Here is a 15,530-nt window from a genome sequence, read left to right on the forward strand (position 1 = left end):
CGAAAGGTTGGTGGTTCGAGCCCACCCGGGAGCGTTGTTTTGAAGTCTTAGAAATAACGTAAAAAGGAAATAGTTTTCCACAATACTTGAAGGTCATACTTTGCGTAAGATTCCGTGGCGCAAGGGTCAGCGCGTTCGGCTGTTAACCGAAAGGTTGGTGGTTCGAGTCCACCAGGGAGCGTTGTTTTGAAGTCTTGGAAGTAACGTAAAAAGGAAATATTTTTCCACAATACTTGACGATAATTCTTTGCCTAAGCTTCCACGGCGCAATGGCAAGCGCGTTCGGCTGTTAACAGAAAGGTTGGTGGTTTGAGCCCACCCTGGTGCGTTGTTTTAAAGTCTTAGAAGTAACGTAAAAAGGAAATATTTTTCCACAATACTTAAAGATCATTCTTTGCCTAAGCTTCCGTGGCGCAATGGTTAGCGCGTTCGGCTGTTAACCGAAAGGTTGGTGGTTCGAGCCCACTCGGGAGCGTTGTTTTGAAGTTTTAGAAGTAACGTAAAAAGGAAATATTTTTCCACAATACTTGACGATCATTCTTTGCCTAAGCTTCCGTGGCGCAATGGTTAGCGCGTTCGGCTGTCAACCGAAAGGTTGGTGGTTCGAGCCAACCCGGGAGCGTTGTTTTGAAGTCTTAGAAATAACGTAAAAAGGAAACATTTTTCCACAATACTTGAAGGTCATTCTTTGCGTAAGATTCCGTGGCGCAAGGGTTAGCGCGTTCGGCTGTTAACCGAAAGGTTGGTGGTTCGAGCCCACCCGGGAGCGTTGTTTTGAAGTCTTGAAAGTAACGTTAAAAGGAAATATTTTTCCACAATACTTGAAGACCATTCTTACTTAAGCTTCCGTGGCGCAATGGCTAGCGCGTTCGGCTGTTAACCGAAAGGTTGGTGGTTCGAGCCCACCCGGGAGCGTTGTTTTGAAATTTTAGAAGTAACGTAAAAAGGAAATATTTTTCCACAATACTTGAAGGTCATTCTTTGCGTAAGATTCCGTGGCGCAAGGGTTAGCGCGTTCGGCTGTTAACCGAAAGGTTGGTGGTTCGAGCCCACTCGCGAGCGTTGTTTTGAAGTTTTAGAAGTAACGTAAAAAGGAAATATTTTTCCACAATACTTGAAGACCATTCTTGCTTAAGCTTCCGTGGCGCAATCGTGAGCGCGTTCGGCTGTTAACCGTAAAGTTGGTGGTTCGAGCCCACCTTAAAGCTTTGTTTCGAAGTCTTAGAAAAAACGTAAAAACGTCATATTCTTTCAAAATACTTGACGATAATTTTTGCTAAGCTTCCAAGGCGCAATGGAAAGCGCATAAGGCTGTTAACCGTAAGGTTGGTGCTTCGAGCCCACCCGGGAGCGTTGTTTTGAAGTCTTAGAAGTAACGTAAAAAGGAAATATTTTTCCACAATACTTGAAGACCATTCTTGCTTAAGCTTCCGTGGCGCAATGGTTAGCGCGTTCGGCTGTTAACCGAAAGTTTGGTGGTTCGAGCCCACCCGGGAGCGTTGTTTTGAAGTCTTGGAAGTAACGTAAAAAGGAAATATTTTTCCACAATACTTGACGATAATTTTTTGCCTAAGCTTCCACGGCGCAATGGCTAGCGCGTTCGGCTGTTAACAGAAAGGTTGGTGGTTTGAGCCCACCCTGGTGCGTTGTTTTGAAGTCTTAGAAGTAACGTAAAAAGGAATTATTTTTCCACAATACTTGAAGATCATTCTTTGCCTAATCTTCCGTGGCGCAATGGCTAGCGCGTTCGGCTGTTAACCGAAAGGTTGGTGGTTCGAGCCCACCCGGGAGCGTTGTTTGGAAGTCTTAGAAGTAACGTAAATAGGAAATATTTTTCCACAATACTTGAAGCCCATTCTTGCTTAAGCTTCCGTGGCGCAATGGTTAGCGCGTTCGGCTGTCAACCGAAAGGTTGGTGGTTCGAGCCAACCCGGGAGCGTTGTTTTGAAGTCTTAAAAGTAACGTTAAAAGGAAATATTTTTCCACAATACTTGAAGACCATACTTGCTTTAGCTTCCGTGGCGCAATGGTTAGCGCGTTCGGCTGTTAACCGAAAGGTTGGTGGTTCGAGCCCACCCGGGAGCGTTGTTTTGAAGTTTTAGAAGTAACGTAAAAAGGAAATATTTTTCCACAATACTTAAAGATCATTCTTTGCCTAAGCTTCCGTGGCGCAATGGTTAGCGCGTTCGGCTGTTAACCGAAAGGTTGGTGGTTCGAGCCCACCCGGGAGCGTTGATTGGAAGTCTTAGAAGTAACGTAAATAGGAAATATTTTTCCACAATACTTAAAGCCCATTCTTGCTTAAGTTTCCGTGGCGCAATGGTTAGCGCGTTCGGCTGTCAACCGAAAGGTTGGTGGTTCGAGCCCACCCGGGAGCGTTGTTTTGAAGTTTTAGAAGTAACGTAAAAAGGAAATATTTTTCCACAATACTTGACGATAATTCTTTGCCTAAGCTTCCACGGCGCAATGGCAAGCGCGTTCGGCTGTTAACAGAAAGGTTGGTGGTTTGAGCCCACCCTGGTGCGTTGTTTTGAAGTCTTAGAAGTAACGTAAAAAGGAAATATTTTTCCACAATACTTGAAGATCATTCTTTGCCTAAGCTTCCACGGCGCAATGGCAAGCGCGTTCGGCTGTTAACAGAAAGGTTGGTGGTTCGAGCCCACCCAGGAGCGTTGTTTTAAAATTTTAGAAGTAACGTAAAAAAGAAATATTTTTCCACAAAACTTGAAGGTCATACTTTGCGTAAGATTCCGTGGCGCAAGGGTCAGCGCGTTCGGCTGTTAACCGAAAGGTTGGTGGTTCGAGCCCACTCGGGAGCGTTGTTTTGAAGTTTTAGAAGTAACGTAAAAAGGAAATATTTTTCCACAATACTTGACGATAATTCTTTGCCTAAGTTTCCGTGGCGCAATTGTTAGCGCGTTCGGCTGTTAAACGAAAGGTTGGTGGTTCGAGCCCACCCGGGAGCGTTGTTTTGAAGTCTTAGAAATAACGTAAAAAGGAAATAGTTTTCCACAATACTTGAAGGTCATACTTTGCGTAAGATTCCGTGGCGCAAGGGTCAGCGCGTTCGGCTGTTAACCGAAAGGTTGGTGGTTCGAGCCCACTCGGGAGCGTTGTTTTGAAGTTTTAGAAGTAACGTAAAAAGGAAATATTTTTCCACAATACTTGACGATCAATCTTTGCCTAAGCTTCCGTGGCGCAATGGTTAGCGCGTTCGGCTGTTAACCGAAAGGTTGGTGGTTCGAGCCCACCCGGGAGCGTTGTTTTGAAGTCTTAGAAGTAACGTAAAAAGGAAATATTTTTCCACAATACTTGAAGACCATTCTTGCTTAACCTTCCGTGGCGCAATCGTGAGCGCGTTCGGCTGTTAACCGTAAAGTTGGTGGTTCGAGCCCACCTTAGAGCTTTGTTTCGAAGTCTTAGAAAAAACTTAAAAACGTCATATTCTTTCAAAATACTTGACGATAATTTTTGCTAAGCTTCCAAGGCGCAATGGTAAGCGCATTAGGCTGTTAACCGTAAGGTTGGTGCTTCGAGCCCACCCGGGAGCGTTGTTTTGAAGTCTTAGAAGTAACGTAAAAAGGAAATATTTTTCCACAATACTTGAAGACCATTCTTGCTTAAGCTTCCGTGGCGCAATGGCTAGCGCGTTCGGCTGTTAACCGAAAGGTTGGTGGTTCGAGCCCACCCGGGAGCGTTGTTTTGAAGTCTTGGAAGTAACGTAAAAAGGAAATATTTTTCCACAATACTTGACGATAATTCTTTGCCTAAGCTTCCACGGCGCAATGGCTAGCGCGTTCGGCTGTTAACAGAAAGGTTGGTGGTTTGAGCCCACCCTGGTGCGTTGTTTTAAAGTCTTAGAAGTAACGTAAAAAGGAAATATTTTTCCACAATACTTAAAGATCATTCTTTGCCTAAGCTTCCGTGGCGCAATGGTTAGCGCGTTCGGCTGTTAACCGAAAGGTTGGTGGTTCGAGCCCACCCGGGAGCGTTGTTTGGAAGTCTTAGAAGTAACGTAAATAGGAAATATTTTTCCACAATACTTGAAGCCCATTCTTGCTTAAGCTTCCGTGGCGCAATGGTTAGCGCGTTCGGCTGTCAACCGAAAGGTTGGTGGTTCGAGCCAACCCGGGAGCGTTGTTTTGAAGTCTTAGAAATAACGTAAAAAGGAAACATTTTTCCACAATACTTGAAGGTCATTCTTTGCTTAAGATTCCGTGGCGCAAGGGTTAGCGCGTTCGGCTGTTAACCGAAAGGTTGGTGGTTCGAGCCCACCCGGGAGCGTTGTTTTGAAGTCTTGAAAGTAACGTTAAAAGGAAATATTTTTCCACAATACTTGAAGCCCATTCTTGCTTAAGCTTCCGTGGCGCAATGGTTAGCGCGTTCGGCTGTCAACCGAAAGGTTGGTGGTTCGAGCCAACCCGGGAGCGTTGTTTTGAAGTCTTAGAAGTAACGTAAAAAGGAAATATTTTTCCACAATACTTGACGATCAATCTTTGCCTAAGCTTCCGTGGCGCAATGGTTAGCGCGTTCGGCTGTTAACCGAAAGGTTGGTGGTTCGAGCCCACCCGGGAGCGTTGTTTTGAAGTCTTAGAAGTAACGTAAAAAGGAAATATTTTTCCACAATACTTGAAGACCATTCTTGCTTAACCTTCCGTGGCGCAATCGTGAGCGCGTTCGGCTGTTAACCGTAAAGTTGGTGGTTCGAGCCCACCTTAGAGCTTTGTTTCGAAGTCTTAGAAAAAACTTAAAAACGTCATATTCTTTCAAAATACTTGACGATAATTTTTGCTAAGCTTCCAAGGCGCAATGGTAAGCGCATTAGGCTGTTAACCGTAAGGTTGGTGCTTCGAGCCCACCCGGGAGCGTTGTTTTGAAGTCTTAGAAGTAACGTAAAAAGGAAATATTTTTCCACAATACTTGAAGACCATTCTTGCTTAAGCTTCCGTGGCGCAATGGCTAGCGCGTTCGGCTGTTAACCGAAAGGTTGGTGGTTCGAGCCCACCCGGGAGCGTTGTTTTGAAGTCTTGGAAGTAACGTAAAAAGGAAATATTTTTCCACAATACTTGACGATAATTCTTTGCCTAAGCTTCCACGGCGCAATGGCTAGCGCGTTCGGCTGTTAACAGAAAGGTTGGTGGTTTGAGCCCACCCTGGTGCGTTGTTTTAAAGTCTTAGAAGTAACGTAAAAAGGAAATATTTTTCCACAATACTTAAAGATCATTCTTTGCCTAAGCTTCCGTGGCGCAATGGTTAGCGCGTTCGGCTGTTAACCGAAAGGTTGGTGGTTCGAGCCCACCCGGGAGCGTTGTTTGGAAGTCTTAGAAGTAACGTAAATAGGAAATATTTTTCCACAATACTTGAAGCCCATTCTTGCTTAAGCTTCCGTGGCGCAATGGTTAGCGCGTTCGGCTGTCAACCGAAAGGTTGGTGGTTCGAGCCAACCCGGGAGCGTTGTTTTGAAGTCTTAGAAATAACGTAAAAAGGAAACATTTTTCCACAATACTTGAAGGTCATTCTTTGCTTAAGATTCCGTGGCGCAAGGGTTAGCGCGTTCGGCTGTTAACCGAAAGGTTGGTGGTTCGAGCCCACCCGGGAGCGTTGTTTTGAAGTCTTGAAAGTAACGTTAAAAGGAAATATTTTTCCACAATACTTGAAGCCCATTCTTGCTTAAGCTTCCGTGGCGCAATGGTTAGCGCGTTCGGCTGTCAACCGAAAGGTTGGTGGTTCGAGCCAACCCGGGAGCGTTGTTTTGAAGTCTTAGAAATAACGTAAAAAGGAAACATTTTTCCACAATACTTGAAGGTCATTCTTTGCTTAAGATTCCGTGGCGCAAGGGTTAGCGCGTTCGGCTGTTAACCGAAAGGTTGGTGGTTCGAGCCCACCCGGGAGCGTTGTTTTGAAGTCTTAAAAGTAACGTTAAAAGGAAATATTTTTCCACAATACTTGAAGACCATTCTTGCTTAAGCTTCCGTGGCGCAATGGCTAGCGCGTTCGGCTGTTAACCGAAAGGTTGGTGGTTCGAGCCCACCCGGGAGCGTTGTTTTGAAGTTTTAGAAGTAACGTAAAAAGGAAATATTTTTCCACAATACTTGACGATAATTCTTTGCCTAAGCTTCCACGGCGCAATGGCAAGCGCGTTCGGCTGTTAACAGAAAGGTTGGTGGTTTGAGCCCACCCTGGTGCGTTGTTTTGAAGTCTTAGAAGTAACGTAAAAAGGAAATATTTTTCCACAATACTTGAAGATCATTCTTTGCCTAAGCTTCCACGGCGCAATGGCAAGCGCGTTCGGCTGTTAACAGAAAGGTTGGTGGTTCGAGCCCACCCAGGAGCGTTGTTTTAAAATTTTAGAAGTAACGTAAAAAAGAAATATTTTTCCACAAAACTTGAAGGTCATACTTTGCGTAAGATTCCGTGGCGCAAGGGTCAGCGCGTTCGGCTGTTAACCGAAAGGTTGGTGGTTCGAGCCCACTCGGGAGCGTTGTTTTGAAGTTTTAGAAGTAACGTAAAAAGGAAATATTTTTCCACAATACTTGACGATAATTCTTTGCCTAAGTTTCCGTGGCGCAATTGTTAGCGCGTTCGGCTGTTAAACGAAAGGTTGGTGGTTCGAGCCCACCCGGGAGCGTTGTTTTGAAGTCTTAGAAATAACGTAAAAAGGAAATAGTTTTCCACAATACTTGAAGGTCATACTTTGCGTAAGATTCCGTGGCGCAAGGGTCAGCGCGTTCGGCTGTTAACCGAAAGGTTGGTGGTTCGAGCCCACTCGGGAGCGTTGTTTTGAAGTTTTAGAAGTAACGTAAAAAGGAAATATTTTTCCACAATACTTGACGATCAATCTTTGCCTAAGCTTCCGTGGCGCAATGGTTAGCGCGTTCGGCTGTTAACCGAAAGGTTGGTGGTTCGAGCCCACCCGGGAGCGTTGTTTTGAAGTCTTAGAAGTAACGTAAAAAGGAAATATTTTTCCACAATACTTGAAGACCATTCTTGCTTAACCTTCCGTGGCGCAATCGTGAGCGCGTTCGGCTGTTAACCGTAAAGTTGGTGGTTCGAGCCCACCTTAGAGCTTTGTTTCGAAGTCTTAGAAAAAACTTAAAAACGTCATATTCTTTCAAAATACTTGACGATAATTTTTGCTAAGCTTCCAAGGCGCAATGGTAAGCGCATTAGGCTGTTAACCGTAAGGTTGGTGCTTCGAGCCCACCCGGGAGCGTTGTTTTGAAGTCTTAGAAGTAACGTAAAAAGGAAATATTTTTCCACAATACTTGAAGACCATTCTTGCTTAAGCTTCCGTGGCGCAATGGCTAGCGCGTTCGGCTGTTAACCGAAAGGTTGGTGGTTCGAGCCCACCCGGGAGCGTTGTTTTGAAGTCTTGGAAGTAACGTAAAAAGGAAATATTTTTCCACAATACTTGACGATAATTCTTTGCCTAAGCTTCCACGGCGCAATGGCTAGCGCGTTCGGCTGTTAACAGAAAGGTTGGTGGTTTGAGCCCACCCTGGTGCGTTGTTTTAAAGTCTTAGAAGTAACGTAAAAAGGAAATATTTTTCCACAATACTTAAAGATCATTCTTTGCCTAAGCTTCCGTGGCGCAATGGTTAGCGCGTTCGGCTGTTAACCGAAAGGTTGGTGGTTCGAGCCCACCCGGGAGCGTTGTTTGGAAGTCTTAGAAGTAACGTAAATAGGAAATATTTTTCCACAATACTTGAAGCCCATTCTTGCTTAAGCTTCCGTGGCGCAATGGTTAGCGCGTTCGGCTGTCAACCGAAAGGTTGGTGGTTCGAGCCAACCCGGGAGCGTTGTTTTGAAGTCTTAGAAATAACGTAAAAAGGAAACATTTTTCCACTATACTTGAAGGTCATTCTTTGCTTAAGATTCCGTAGCGCAAGGGTTAGCGCGTTCGGCTGTTAACCGAAAGGTTGGTGGTTCGAGCCCACCCGGGAGCGTTGTTTTGAAGTCTTGAAAGTAACGTTAAAAGGAAATATTTTTCCACAATACTTGAAGACCATTCTTGCTTAAGCTTCCGTGGCGCAATGGCTAGCGCGTTCGGCTGTTAACCGAAAGGTTGGTGGTTCGAGCCCACCCGGGAGCGTTGTTTTGAAATTTTAGAAGTAACGTAAAAAGGAAATATTTTTCCACAATACTTGAAGGTCATTCTTTGCGTAAGATTCCGTGGCGCAAGGGTTAGCGCGTTCGGCTGTTAACCGAAAGGTTGGTGGTTCGAGCCCACTCGCGAGCGTTGTTTTGAAGTTTTAGAAGTAACGTAAAAAGGAAATATTTTTCCACAATACTTGAAGACCATTCTTGCTTAAGCTTCCGTGGCGCAATCGTGAGCGGGTTCGGCTGTTAACCGTAAAGTTGGTGGTTCGAGCCCACCTTAGAGCTTTGTTTCGAAGTCTTAGAAAAAACGTAAAAACGTCATATTCTTTCAAAATACTTGACGATAATTTTTGCTAAGCTTCCAAGGCGCAATGGTAAGCGCATAAGGCTGTTAACCGTAAGGTTCGTGCTTCGAGCCCCCCCGGGAGCGTTGTTTTGAAGTCTTAGAAGTAACGTAAAAAGGAAATATTTTTCCACAATACTTGAAGACCATTCTTGCTTAAGCTTCCGTGGCGCAATGGTTAGCGCGTTCGGCTGTTAACCGAAAGTTTGGTGGTTCGAGCCCACCCGGGAGCGTTGTTTTGAAGTCTTGGAAGTAACGTAAAAAGGAAATATTTTTCCACAATACTTGACGATAATTTTTTGCCTAAGCTTCCACGGCGCAATGGCTAGCGCGTTCGGCTGTTAACAGAAAGGTTGGTGGTTTGAGCCCACCCTGGTGCGTTGTTTTGAAGTCTTAGAAGTAACGTAAAAAGGAATTATTTTTCCACAATACTTGAAGATCATTCTTTGCCTAAGCTTCCGTGGCGCAATGGCTAGCGCGTTCGGCTGTTAACCGAAAGGTTGGTGGTTCGAGCCCACCCGGGAGCGTTGTTTTAAAATTTTAGAAGTAACGTAAAAAAGAAATATTTTTCCACAATACTTGACGATCATTATTTGCCTAAGCTTCCGTGGCGCAATGGTTGGCGCGTTCGGCTGTTAACCAAAAGGATGGTGGTTCAGGCCAACCCGGGAGCGTTGTTTTGAAGTCTTAAAAGTAACGTTAAAAGGAAATATTTTTCCACAATACTTGAAGACCATTCTTGCTTTAGCTTCCGTGGCGCAATGGTTAGCGCGTTCGGCTGTTTACCGTAAGGTTGGTGCTTCGAGCCCACCCGGGAGCGTTGTTTTGAAGTCTTAGAAGTAACGTAAAAAGGAAATATTTTTCCACAATACTTGACGATAATTCTTTGCCTAAGTTTCCGTGGCGCAATTGTTAGCGCGTTCGGCTGTTAAACGAAAGGTTGGTGGTTCGAGCCCACCCGGGAGCGTTGTTTTGAAGTCTTAGAAATAACGTAAAAAGGAAATAGTTTTCCACAATACTTGAAGGTCATACTTTGCGTAAGATTCCGTGGCGCAAGGGTCAGCGCGTTCGGCTGTTAACCGAAAGGTTGGTGGTTCGAGCCCACCTTAGAGCTTTGTTTCGAAGTCTTAGAAAAAACGTAAAAACGTCATATTCTTTCAAAATACTTGACGATAATTTTTGCTAAGCTTCCAAGGCGCAACGGTAAGCGCATTAGGCTGTTAACCGTAAGGTTGGTGCTTCGAGCCCACCCGGGAGCGTTGTTTTGAGGTCTTAGAAGTAACGTAAAAAGGAAATATTTTTCCACAATACTTGAAGACCATTCTTGCTTAAGCTTCCGTGGCGCAATGGCTAGCGCGTTCGGCTGTTTTAAACCGAAAGGTTGGTGGTTCGAGCCCACCCGGGAGCGTTGTTTTGAAGTCTTGGAAGTAACGTAAAAAGGAAATATTTTTCCACAATACTTGACGATAATTCTTTGCCTAAGCTTCCACGGCGCAATGGCAAGCGCGTTCGGCTGTTAACAGAAAGGTTGGTGGTTTGAGCCCACCCTGGTGCGTTGTTTTCAAGTCTTAGAAGTAACGTAAAAAGGAAATATTTTTCCACAATACTTGAAGATCATTCTTTGCCTAAGCTTCCGTGTCGCAATGGCTAGCGCGTTCGGCTGTTAACCGAAAGGTTGGTGGTTCGAGCCCACCCGGGAGCGTTGTTTTAAAATTTTAGAAGTAACGTAAAAAAGAAATATTTTTCCACAATACTTGAAGGTCATACTTTGCGTAAGATTCCGTGGCGCAAGGGTCAGCGCGTTCGGCTGTTAACCGAAAGGTTGGTGGTTCGAGCCCACTCGGGAGCGTTGTTTTGAAGTTTTAGAAAAAACGTAAAAACGTCATATTCTTTCAAAATACTTGACGATAATTTTTGCTAAGCTTCCAAGGCGCAATGGTAAGCGCATAAGGCTGTTAACCGTAAGGTTGGTGCTTCGAGCCCACCCGGGAGCGTTGTTTTGAAGTCTTAGAAGTAACGTAAAAAGGAAATATTTTTCCACAATACTTGAAGACCATTCTTGCTTAAGCTTCCGTGGCGCAATGGCTAGCGCGTTCGGCTGTTAACCGAAAGGTTGGTGGTTCGAGCCCACCCGGGAGCGTTGTTTTAAAATTTTAGAAGTAACGTAAAAAAGAAATATTTTTCCACAATACTTGACGATCATTATTTGCCTAAGCTTCCGTGGCGCAATGGTTGGCGCGTTCGGCTGTTAACCGAAAGGATGGTGGTTCAGGCCAACCCGGGAGCGTTGTTTTGAAGTCTTAAAAGTAACGTTAAAAGGAAATATTTTTCCACAATACTTGAAGACCATTCTTGTTTTAGCTTCCGTGGCGCAATGGTTAGCGCGTTCGGCTGTTAACCGAAAGGTTGGTGGTTCGAGCCCACCCGGGAGCGCTGTTTGGGAGTCTTAGAAGTAACGTAAATAGGAAATATTTTTCCACAATACTTGAAGACCATTCTTGCTTAAGCTTCCGTGGCGCAATCGTGAGCGCGTTCGGCTGTTAACCGAAAGGTTGGTGGTTCGAGCCCACTCGGGAGCGTTGTTTTGAAGTTTTAGAAAAAACGTAAAAACGTCATATTCTTTCAAAATACTTGACGATAATTTTTTCCTAAGCTTCCAAGGCGCAATGGTAAGCGCATTAGGCTGTTTACCGTAAGGTTGGTGCTTCGAGCCCACCCGGGAGCGTTGTTTTGAAGTCTTAGAAGTAACGTAAAAAGGAAATATTTTTCCACAATACTTGACGATAATTCTTTGCCAAAGTTTCCGTGGCGCAATTGTTAGCGCGTTCGGCTGTTAAACGAAAGGTTGGTGGTTCGAGCCCACCCGGGAGCGTTGTTTTGAAGTCTTAGAAATAACGTAAAAAGGAAATAGTTTTCCACAATACTTGAAGGTCATACTTTGCGTAAGATTCCGTGGCGCAAGGGTCAGCGCGTTCGGCTGTTAACCGAAAGGTTGGTGGTTCGAGCCCACTCGGGAGCGTTGTTTTGAAGTTTTAGAAGTAACGTAAAAAGGAAATATTTTTCCACAATACTTGACGATCATTCTTCGCCTAAGCTTCCGTGGCGCAATGGTTAGCGCGTTCGGCTGTTAACCGTAAGGTTGGTGCTTCGAGCCCACCCGGGAGCGTTGTTTTGAAGTCTTAGAAGTAACGTAAAAAGGAAATATTTTTCCACAATACTTGAAGACCATTCTTGCTTAAGCTTCCGTGGCGCAATGGTTAGCGCGTTCGGCTGTTAACCGAAAGTTTGGTGGTTCGAGCCCACCCGGGAGCGTTGTTTTGAAGTCTTGGAAGTAACGTAAAAAGGAAATATTTTTCCACAATACTTGACGATAATTTTTTGCCTAAGCTTCCACGGCGCAATGGCTAGCGCGTTCGGCTGTTAACAGAAAGGTTGGTGGTTTGAGCCCACCCTGGTGCGTTGTTTTGAAGTCTTAGAAGTAACGTAAAAAGGAATTATTTTTCCACAATACTTGAAGATCATTCTTTGCCTAATCTTCCGTGGCGCAATGGCTAGCGCGTTCGGCTGTTAACCGAAAGGTTGGTGGTTCGAGCCCACCCGGGAGCGTTGTTTGGAAGTCTTAGAAGTAACGTAAATAGGAAATATTTTTCCACAATACTTGAAGCCCATTCTTGCTTAAGCTTCCGTGGCGCAATGGTTAGCGCGTTCGGCTGTCAACCGAAAGGTTGGTGGTTCGAGCCAACCCGGGAGCGTTGTTTTGAAGTCTTAAAAGTAACGTTAAAAGGAAATATTTTTCCACAATACTTGAAGACCATACTTGCTTTAGCTTCCGTGGCGCAATGGTTAGCGCGTTCGGCTGTTAACCGAAAGGTTGGTGGTTCGAGCCCACCCGGGAGCGTTGTTTTGAAGTTTTAGAAGTAACGTAAAAAGGAAATATTTTTCCACAATACTTAAAGATCATTCTTTGCCTAAGCTTCCGTGGCGCAATGGTTAGCGCGTTCGGCTGTTAACCGAAAGGTTGGTGGTTCGAGCCCACCCGGGAGCGTTGATTGGAAGTCTTAGAAGTAACGTAAATAGGAAATATTTTTCCACAATACTTAAAGCCCATTCTTGCTTAAGTTTCCGTGGCGCAATGGTTAGCGCGTTCGGCTGTCAACCGAAAGGTTGGTGGTTCGAGCCCACCCGGGAGCGTTGTTTTGAAGTTTTAGAAGTAACGTAAAAAGGAAATATTTTTCCACAATACTTGACGATAATTCTTTGCCTAAGCTTCCACGGCGCAATGGCAAGCGCGTTCGGCTGTTAACAGAAAGGTTGGTGGTTTGAGCCCACCCTGGTGCGTTGTTTTGAAGTCTTAGAAGTAACGTAAAAAGGAAATATTTTTCCACAATACTTGAAGATCATTCTTTGCCTAAGCTTCCACGGCGCAATGGCAAGCGCGTTCGGCTGTTAACAGAAAGGTTGGTGGTTCGAGCCCACCCAGGAGCGTTGTTTTAAAATTTTAGAAGTAACGTAAAAAAGAAATATTTTTCCACAAAACTTGAAGGTCATACTTTGCGTAAGATTCCGTGGCGCAAGGGTCAGCGCGTTCGGCTGTTAACCGAAAGGTTGGTGGTTCGAGCCCACTCGGGAGCGTTGTTTTGAAGTTTTAGAAGTAACGTAAAAAGGAAATATTTTTCCACAATACTTGACGATAATTCTTTGCCTAAGTTTCCGTGGCGCAATTGTTAGCGCGTTCGGCTGTTAAACGAAAGGTTGGTGGTTCGAGCCCACCCGGGAGCGTTGTTTTGAAGTCTTAGAAATAACGTAAAAAGGAAATAGTTTTCCACAATACTTGAAGGTCATACTTTGCGTAAGATTCCGTGGCGCAAGGGTCAGCGCGTTCGGCTGTTAACCGAAAGGTTGGTGGTTCGAGCCCACTCGGGAGCGTTGTTTTGAAGTTTTAGAAGTAACGTAAAAAGGAAATATTTTTCCACAATACTTGACGATCAATCTTTGCCTAAGCTTCCGTGGCGCAATGGTTAGCGCGTTCGGCTGTTAACCGAAAGGTTGGTGGTTCGAGCCCACCCGGGAGCGTTGTTTTGAAGTCTTAGAAGTAACGTAAAAAGGAAATATTTTTCCACAATACTTGAAGACCATTCTTGCTTAACCTTCCGTGGCGCAATCGTGAGCGCGTTCGGCTGTTAACCGTAAAGTTGGTGGTTCGAGCCCACCTTAGAGCTTTGTTTCGAAGTCTTAGAAAAAACTTAAAAACGTCATATTCTTTCAAAATACTTGACGATAATTTTTGCTAAGCTTCCAAGGCGCAATGGTAAGCGCATTAGGCTGTTAACCGTAAGGTTGGTGCTTCGAGCCCACCCGGGAGCGTTGTTTTGAAGTCTTAGAAGTAACGTAAAAAGGAAATATTTTTCCACAATACTTGAAGACCATTCTTGCTTAAGCTTCCGTGGCGCAATGGCTAGCGCGTTCGGCTGTTAACCGAAAGGTTGGTGGTTCGAGCCCACCCGGGAGCGTTGTTTTGAAGTCTTGGAAGTAACGTAAAAAGGAAATATTTTTCCACAATACTTGACGATAATTCTTTGCCTAAGCTTCCACGGCGCAATGGCTAGCGCGTTCGGCTGTTAACAGAAAGGTTGGTGGTTTGAGCCCACCCTGGTGCGTTGTTTTAAAGTCTTAGAAGTAACGTAAAAAGGAAATATTTTTCCACAATACTTAAAGATCATTCTTTGCCTAAGCTTCCGTGGCGCAATGGTTAGCGCGTTCGGCTGTTAACCGAAAGGTTGGTGGTTCGAGCCCACCCGGGAGCGTTGTTTGGAAGTCTTAGAAGTAACGTAAATAGGAAATATTTTTCCACAATACTTGAAGCCCATTCTTGCTTAAGCTTCCGTGGCGCAATGGTTAGCGCGTTCGGCTGTCAACCGAAAGGTTGGTGGTTCGAGCCAACCCGGGAGCGTTGTTTTGAAGTCTTAGAAATAACGTAAAAAGGAAACATTTTTCCACAATACTTGAAGGTCATTCTTTGCTTAAGATTCCGTGGCGCAAGGGTTAGCGCGTTCGGCTGTTAACCGAAAGGTTGGTGGTTCGAGCCCACCCGGGAGCGTTGTTTTGAAGTCTTGAAAGTAACGTTAAAAGGAAATATTTTTCCACAATACTTGAAGCCCATTCTTGCTTAAGCTTCCGTGGCGCAATGGTTAGCGCGTTCGGCTGTCAACCGAAAGGTTGGTGGTTCGAGCCAACCCGGGAGCGTTGTTTTGAAGTCTTAGAAATAACGTAAAAAGGAAACATTTTTCCACAATACTTGAAGGTCATTCTTTGCTTAAGATTCCGTGGCGCAAGGGTTAGCGCGTTCGGCTGTTAACCGAAAGGTTGGTGGTTCGAGCCCACCCGGGAGCGTTGTTTTGAAGTCTTAAAAGTAACGTTAAAAGGAAATATTTTTCCACAATACTTGAAGACCATTCTTGCTTAAGCTTCCGTGGCGCAATGGCTAGCGCGTTCGGCTGTTAACCGAAAGGTTGGTGGTTCGAGCCCACCCGGGAGCGTTGTTTTGAAGTTTTAGAAGTAACGTAAAAAGGAAATATTTTTCCACAATACTTGACGATAATTCTTTGCCTAAGCTTCCACGGCGCAATGGCAAGCGCGTTCGGCTGTTAACAGAAAGGTTGGTGGTTTGAGCCCACCCTGGTGCGTTGTTTTGAAGTCTTAGAAGTAACGTAAAAAGGAAATATTTTTCCACAATACTTGAAGATCATTCTTTGCCTAAGCTTCCACGGCGCAATGGCAAGCGCGTTCGGCTGTTAACAGAAAGGTTGGTGGTTCGAGCCCACCCAGGAGCGTTGTTTTAAAATTTTAGAAGTAACGTAAAAAAGAAATATTTTTCCACAAAACTTGAAGGTCATACTTTGCGTAAGATTCCGTGGCGCAAGGGTCAGCGCGTTCGGCTGTTAACCGAAAGGTTGGTGGTTCGAGCCCACTCGGGAGCGTTGTTTTGAAGTTTTAGAAGTAACGTAAAAAGGAAATATTTTTCCACAATACTTGACGATAATTCTTTGCCTAAGTTTCCGTGGCGCAATTGTTAGCGCGTTCGGCTGTT

At 44.8% G+C, this 15,530-nt stretch overlaps 25 non-coding genes across 25 annotated transcripts; all 25 read left to right on the forward strand.

Moving 5' to 3' along the window:
* Nucleotides 1–549: 549 nt before the first annotated feature.
* On the forward strand, nucleotides 550–622 carry TRNAD-GUC (transfer RNA aspartic acid (anticodon GUC)). The gene has a single exon. It is a non-coding gene; the product is annotated as a tRNA-Asp (tRNA).
* Nucleotides 623–1,866: 1,244 nt separating this feature from the next.
* TRNAD-GUC (transfer RNA aspartic acid (anticodon GUC)) lies at nucleotides 1,867–1,939 on the forward strand. The gene has a single exon. It is a non-coding gene; the product is annotated as a tRNA-Asp (tRNA).
* A 73-nt stretch (nucleotides 1,940–2,012) lies between these two features.
* Nucleotides 2,013–2,085, forward strand: TRNAN-GUU (transfer RNA asparagine (anticodon GUU)). The gene has a single exon. It is a non-coding gene; the product is annotated as a tRNA-Asn (tRNA).
* Nucleotides 2,086–2,159: 74 nt separating this feature from the next.
* Nucleotides 2,160–2,232, forward strand: TRNAN-GUU (transfer RNA asparagine (anticodon GUU)). The gene has a single exon. It is a non-coding gene; the product is annotated as a tRNA-Asn (tRNA).
* Nucleotides 2,233–2,305: 73 nt separating this feature from the next.
* TRNAD-GUC (transfer RNA aspartic acid (anticodon GUC)) lies at nucleotides 2,306–2,378 on the forward strand. Its single transcript has one exon. It is a non-coding gene; the product is annotated as a tRNA-Asp (tRNA).
* An 809-nt stretch (nucleotides 2,379–3,187) lies between these two features.
* TRNAN-GUU (transfer RNA asparagine (anticodon GUU)) lies at nucleotides 3,188–3,260 on the forward strand. Its single transcript has one exon. It is a non-coding gene; the product is annotated as a tRNA-Asn (tRNA).
* Nucleotides 3,261–3,918: 658 nt separating this feature from the next.
* TRNAN-GUU (transfer RNA asparagine (anticodon GUU)) lies at nucleotides 3,919–3,991 on the forward strand. The gene has a single exon. It is a non-coding gene; the product is annotated as a tRNA-Asn (tRNA).
* Nucleotides 3,992–4,064: 73 nt separating this feature from the next.
* TRNAD-GUC (transfer RNA aspartic acid (anticodon GUC)) lies at nucleotides 4,065–4,137 on the forward strand. The gene has a single exon. It is a non-coding gene; the product is annotated as a tRNA-Asp (tRNA).
* A 220-nt stretch (nucleotides 4,138–4,357) lies between these two features.
* Nucleotides 4,358–4,430, forward strand: TRNAD-GUC (transfer RNA aspartic acid (anticodon GUC)). The gene has a single exon. It is a non-coding gene; the product is annotated as a tRNA-Asp (tRNA).
* Nucleotides 4,431–4,504: 74 nt separating this feature from the next.
* Nucleotides 4,505–4,577, forward strand: TRNAN-GUU (transfer RNA asparagine (anticodon GUU)). Its single transcript has one exon. It is a non-coding gene; the product is annotated as a tRNA-Asn (tRNA).
* A 658-nt stretch (nucleotides 4,578–5,235) lies between these two features.
* Nucleotides 5,236–5,308, forward strand: TRNAN-GUU (transfer RNA asparagine (anticodon GUU)). Its single transcript has one exon. It is a non-coding gene; the product is annotated as a tRNA-Asn (tRNA).
* A 73-nt stretch (nucleotides 5,309–5,381) lies between these two features.
* TRNAD-GUC (transfer RNA aspartic acid (anticodon GUC)) lies at nucleotides 5,382–5,454 on the forward strand. The gene has a single exon. It is a non-coding gene; the product is annotated as a tRNA-Asp (tRNA).
* Nucleotides 5,455–5,674: 220 nt separating this feature from the next.
* On the forward strand, nucleotides 5,675–5,747 carry TRNAD-GUC (transfer RNA aspartic acid (anticodon GUC)). The gene has a single exon. It is a non-coding gene; the product is annotated as a tRNA-Asp (tRNA).
* Nucleotides 5,748–6,849: 1,102 nt separating this feature from the next.
* Nucleotides 6,850–6,922, forward strand: TRNAN-GUU (transfer RNA asparagine (anticodon GUU)). The gene has a single exon. It is a non-coding gene; the product is annotated as a tRNA-Asn (tRNA).
* Nucleotides 6,923–7,580: 658 nt separating this feature from the next.
* Nucleotides 7,581–7,653, forward strand: TRNAN-GUU (transfer RNA asparagine (anticodon GUU)). The gene has a single exon. It is a non-coding gene; the product is annotated as a tRNA-Asn (tRNA).
* A 73-nt stretch (nucleotides 7,654–7,726) lies between these two features.
* Nucleotides 7,727–7,799, forward strand: TRNAD-GUC (transfer RNA aspartic acid (anticodon GUC)). The gene has a single exon. It is a non-coding gene; the product is annotated as a tRNA-Asp (tRNA).
* Nucleotides 7,800–10,803: 3,004 nt separating this feature from the next.
* TRNAN-GUU (transfer RNA asparagine (anticodon GUU)) lies at nucleotides 10,804–10,876 on the forward strand. The gene has a single exon. It is a non-coding gene; the product is annotated as a tRNA-Asn (tRNA).
* Nucleotides 10,877–12,122: 1,246 nt separating this feature from the next.
* Nucleotides 12,123–12,195, forward strand: TRNAD-GUC (transfer RNA aspartic acid (anticodon GUC)). Its single transcript has one exon. It is a non-coding gene; the product is annotated as a tRNA-Asp (tRNA).
* Nucleotides 12,196–12,268: 73 nt separating this feature from the next.
* Nucleotides 12,269–12,341, forward strand: TRNAN-GUU (transfer RNA asparagine (anticodon GUU)). Its single transcript has one exon. It is a non-coding gene; the product is annotated as a tRNA-Asn (tRNA).
* A 74-nt stretch (nucleotides 12,342–12,415) lies between these two features.
* On the forward strand, nucleotides 12,416–12,488 carry TRNAN-GUU (transfer RNA asparagine (anticodon GUU)). The gene has a single exon. It is a non-coding gene; the product is annotated as a tRNA-Asn (tRNA).
* Nucleotides 12,489–12,561: 73 nt separating this feature from the next.
* Nucleotides 12,562–12,634, forward strand: TRNAD-GUC (transfer RNA aspartic acid (anticodon GUC)). Its single transcript has one exon. It is a non-coding gene; the product is annotated as a tRNA-Asp (tRNA).
* An 809-nt stretch (nucleotides 12,635–13,443) lies between these two features.
* Nucleotides 13,444–13,516, forward strand: TRNAN-GUU (transfer RNA asparagine (anticodon GUU)). The gene has a single exon. It is a non-coding gene; the product is annotated as a tRNA-Asn (tRNA).
* A 658-nt stretch (nucleotides 13,517–14,174) lies between these two features.
* TRNAN-GUU (transfer RNA asparagine (anticodon GUU)) lies at nucleotides 14,175–14,247 on the forward strand. The gene has a single exon. It is a non-coding gene; the product is annotated as a tRNA-Asn (tRNA).
* Nucleotides 14,248–14,320: 73 nt separating this feature from the next.
* On the forward strand, nucleotides 14,321–14,393 carry TRNAD-GUC (transfer RNA aspartic acid (anticodon GUC)). Its single transcript has one exon. It is a non-coding gene; the product is annotated as a tRNA-Asp (tRNA).
* Nucleotides 14,394–14,613: 220 nt separating this feature from the next.
* On the forward strand, nucleotides 14,614–14,686 carry TRNAD-GUC (transfer RNA aspartic acid (anticodon GUC)). The gene has a single exon. It is a non-coding gene; the product is annotated as a tRNA-Asp (tRNA).
* Nucleotides 14,687–15,530: the final 844 nt, after the last annotated feature.

The sequence above is a fragment of the Phalangium opilio genome, unplaced genomic scaffold (genome assembly GCF_054372755.1).
Source record: "Phalangium opilio isolate 3A_F unplaced genomic scaffold, DU_Popi_V2 ptg000093l_1, whole genome shotgun sequence".
Lineage (NCBI taxonomy): Eukaryota > Metazoa > Arthropoda > Arachnida > Opiliones > Phalangiidae > Phalangium > Phalangium opilio.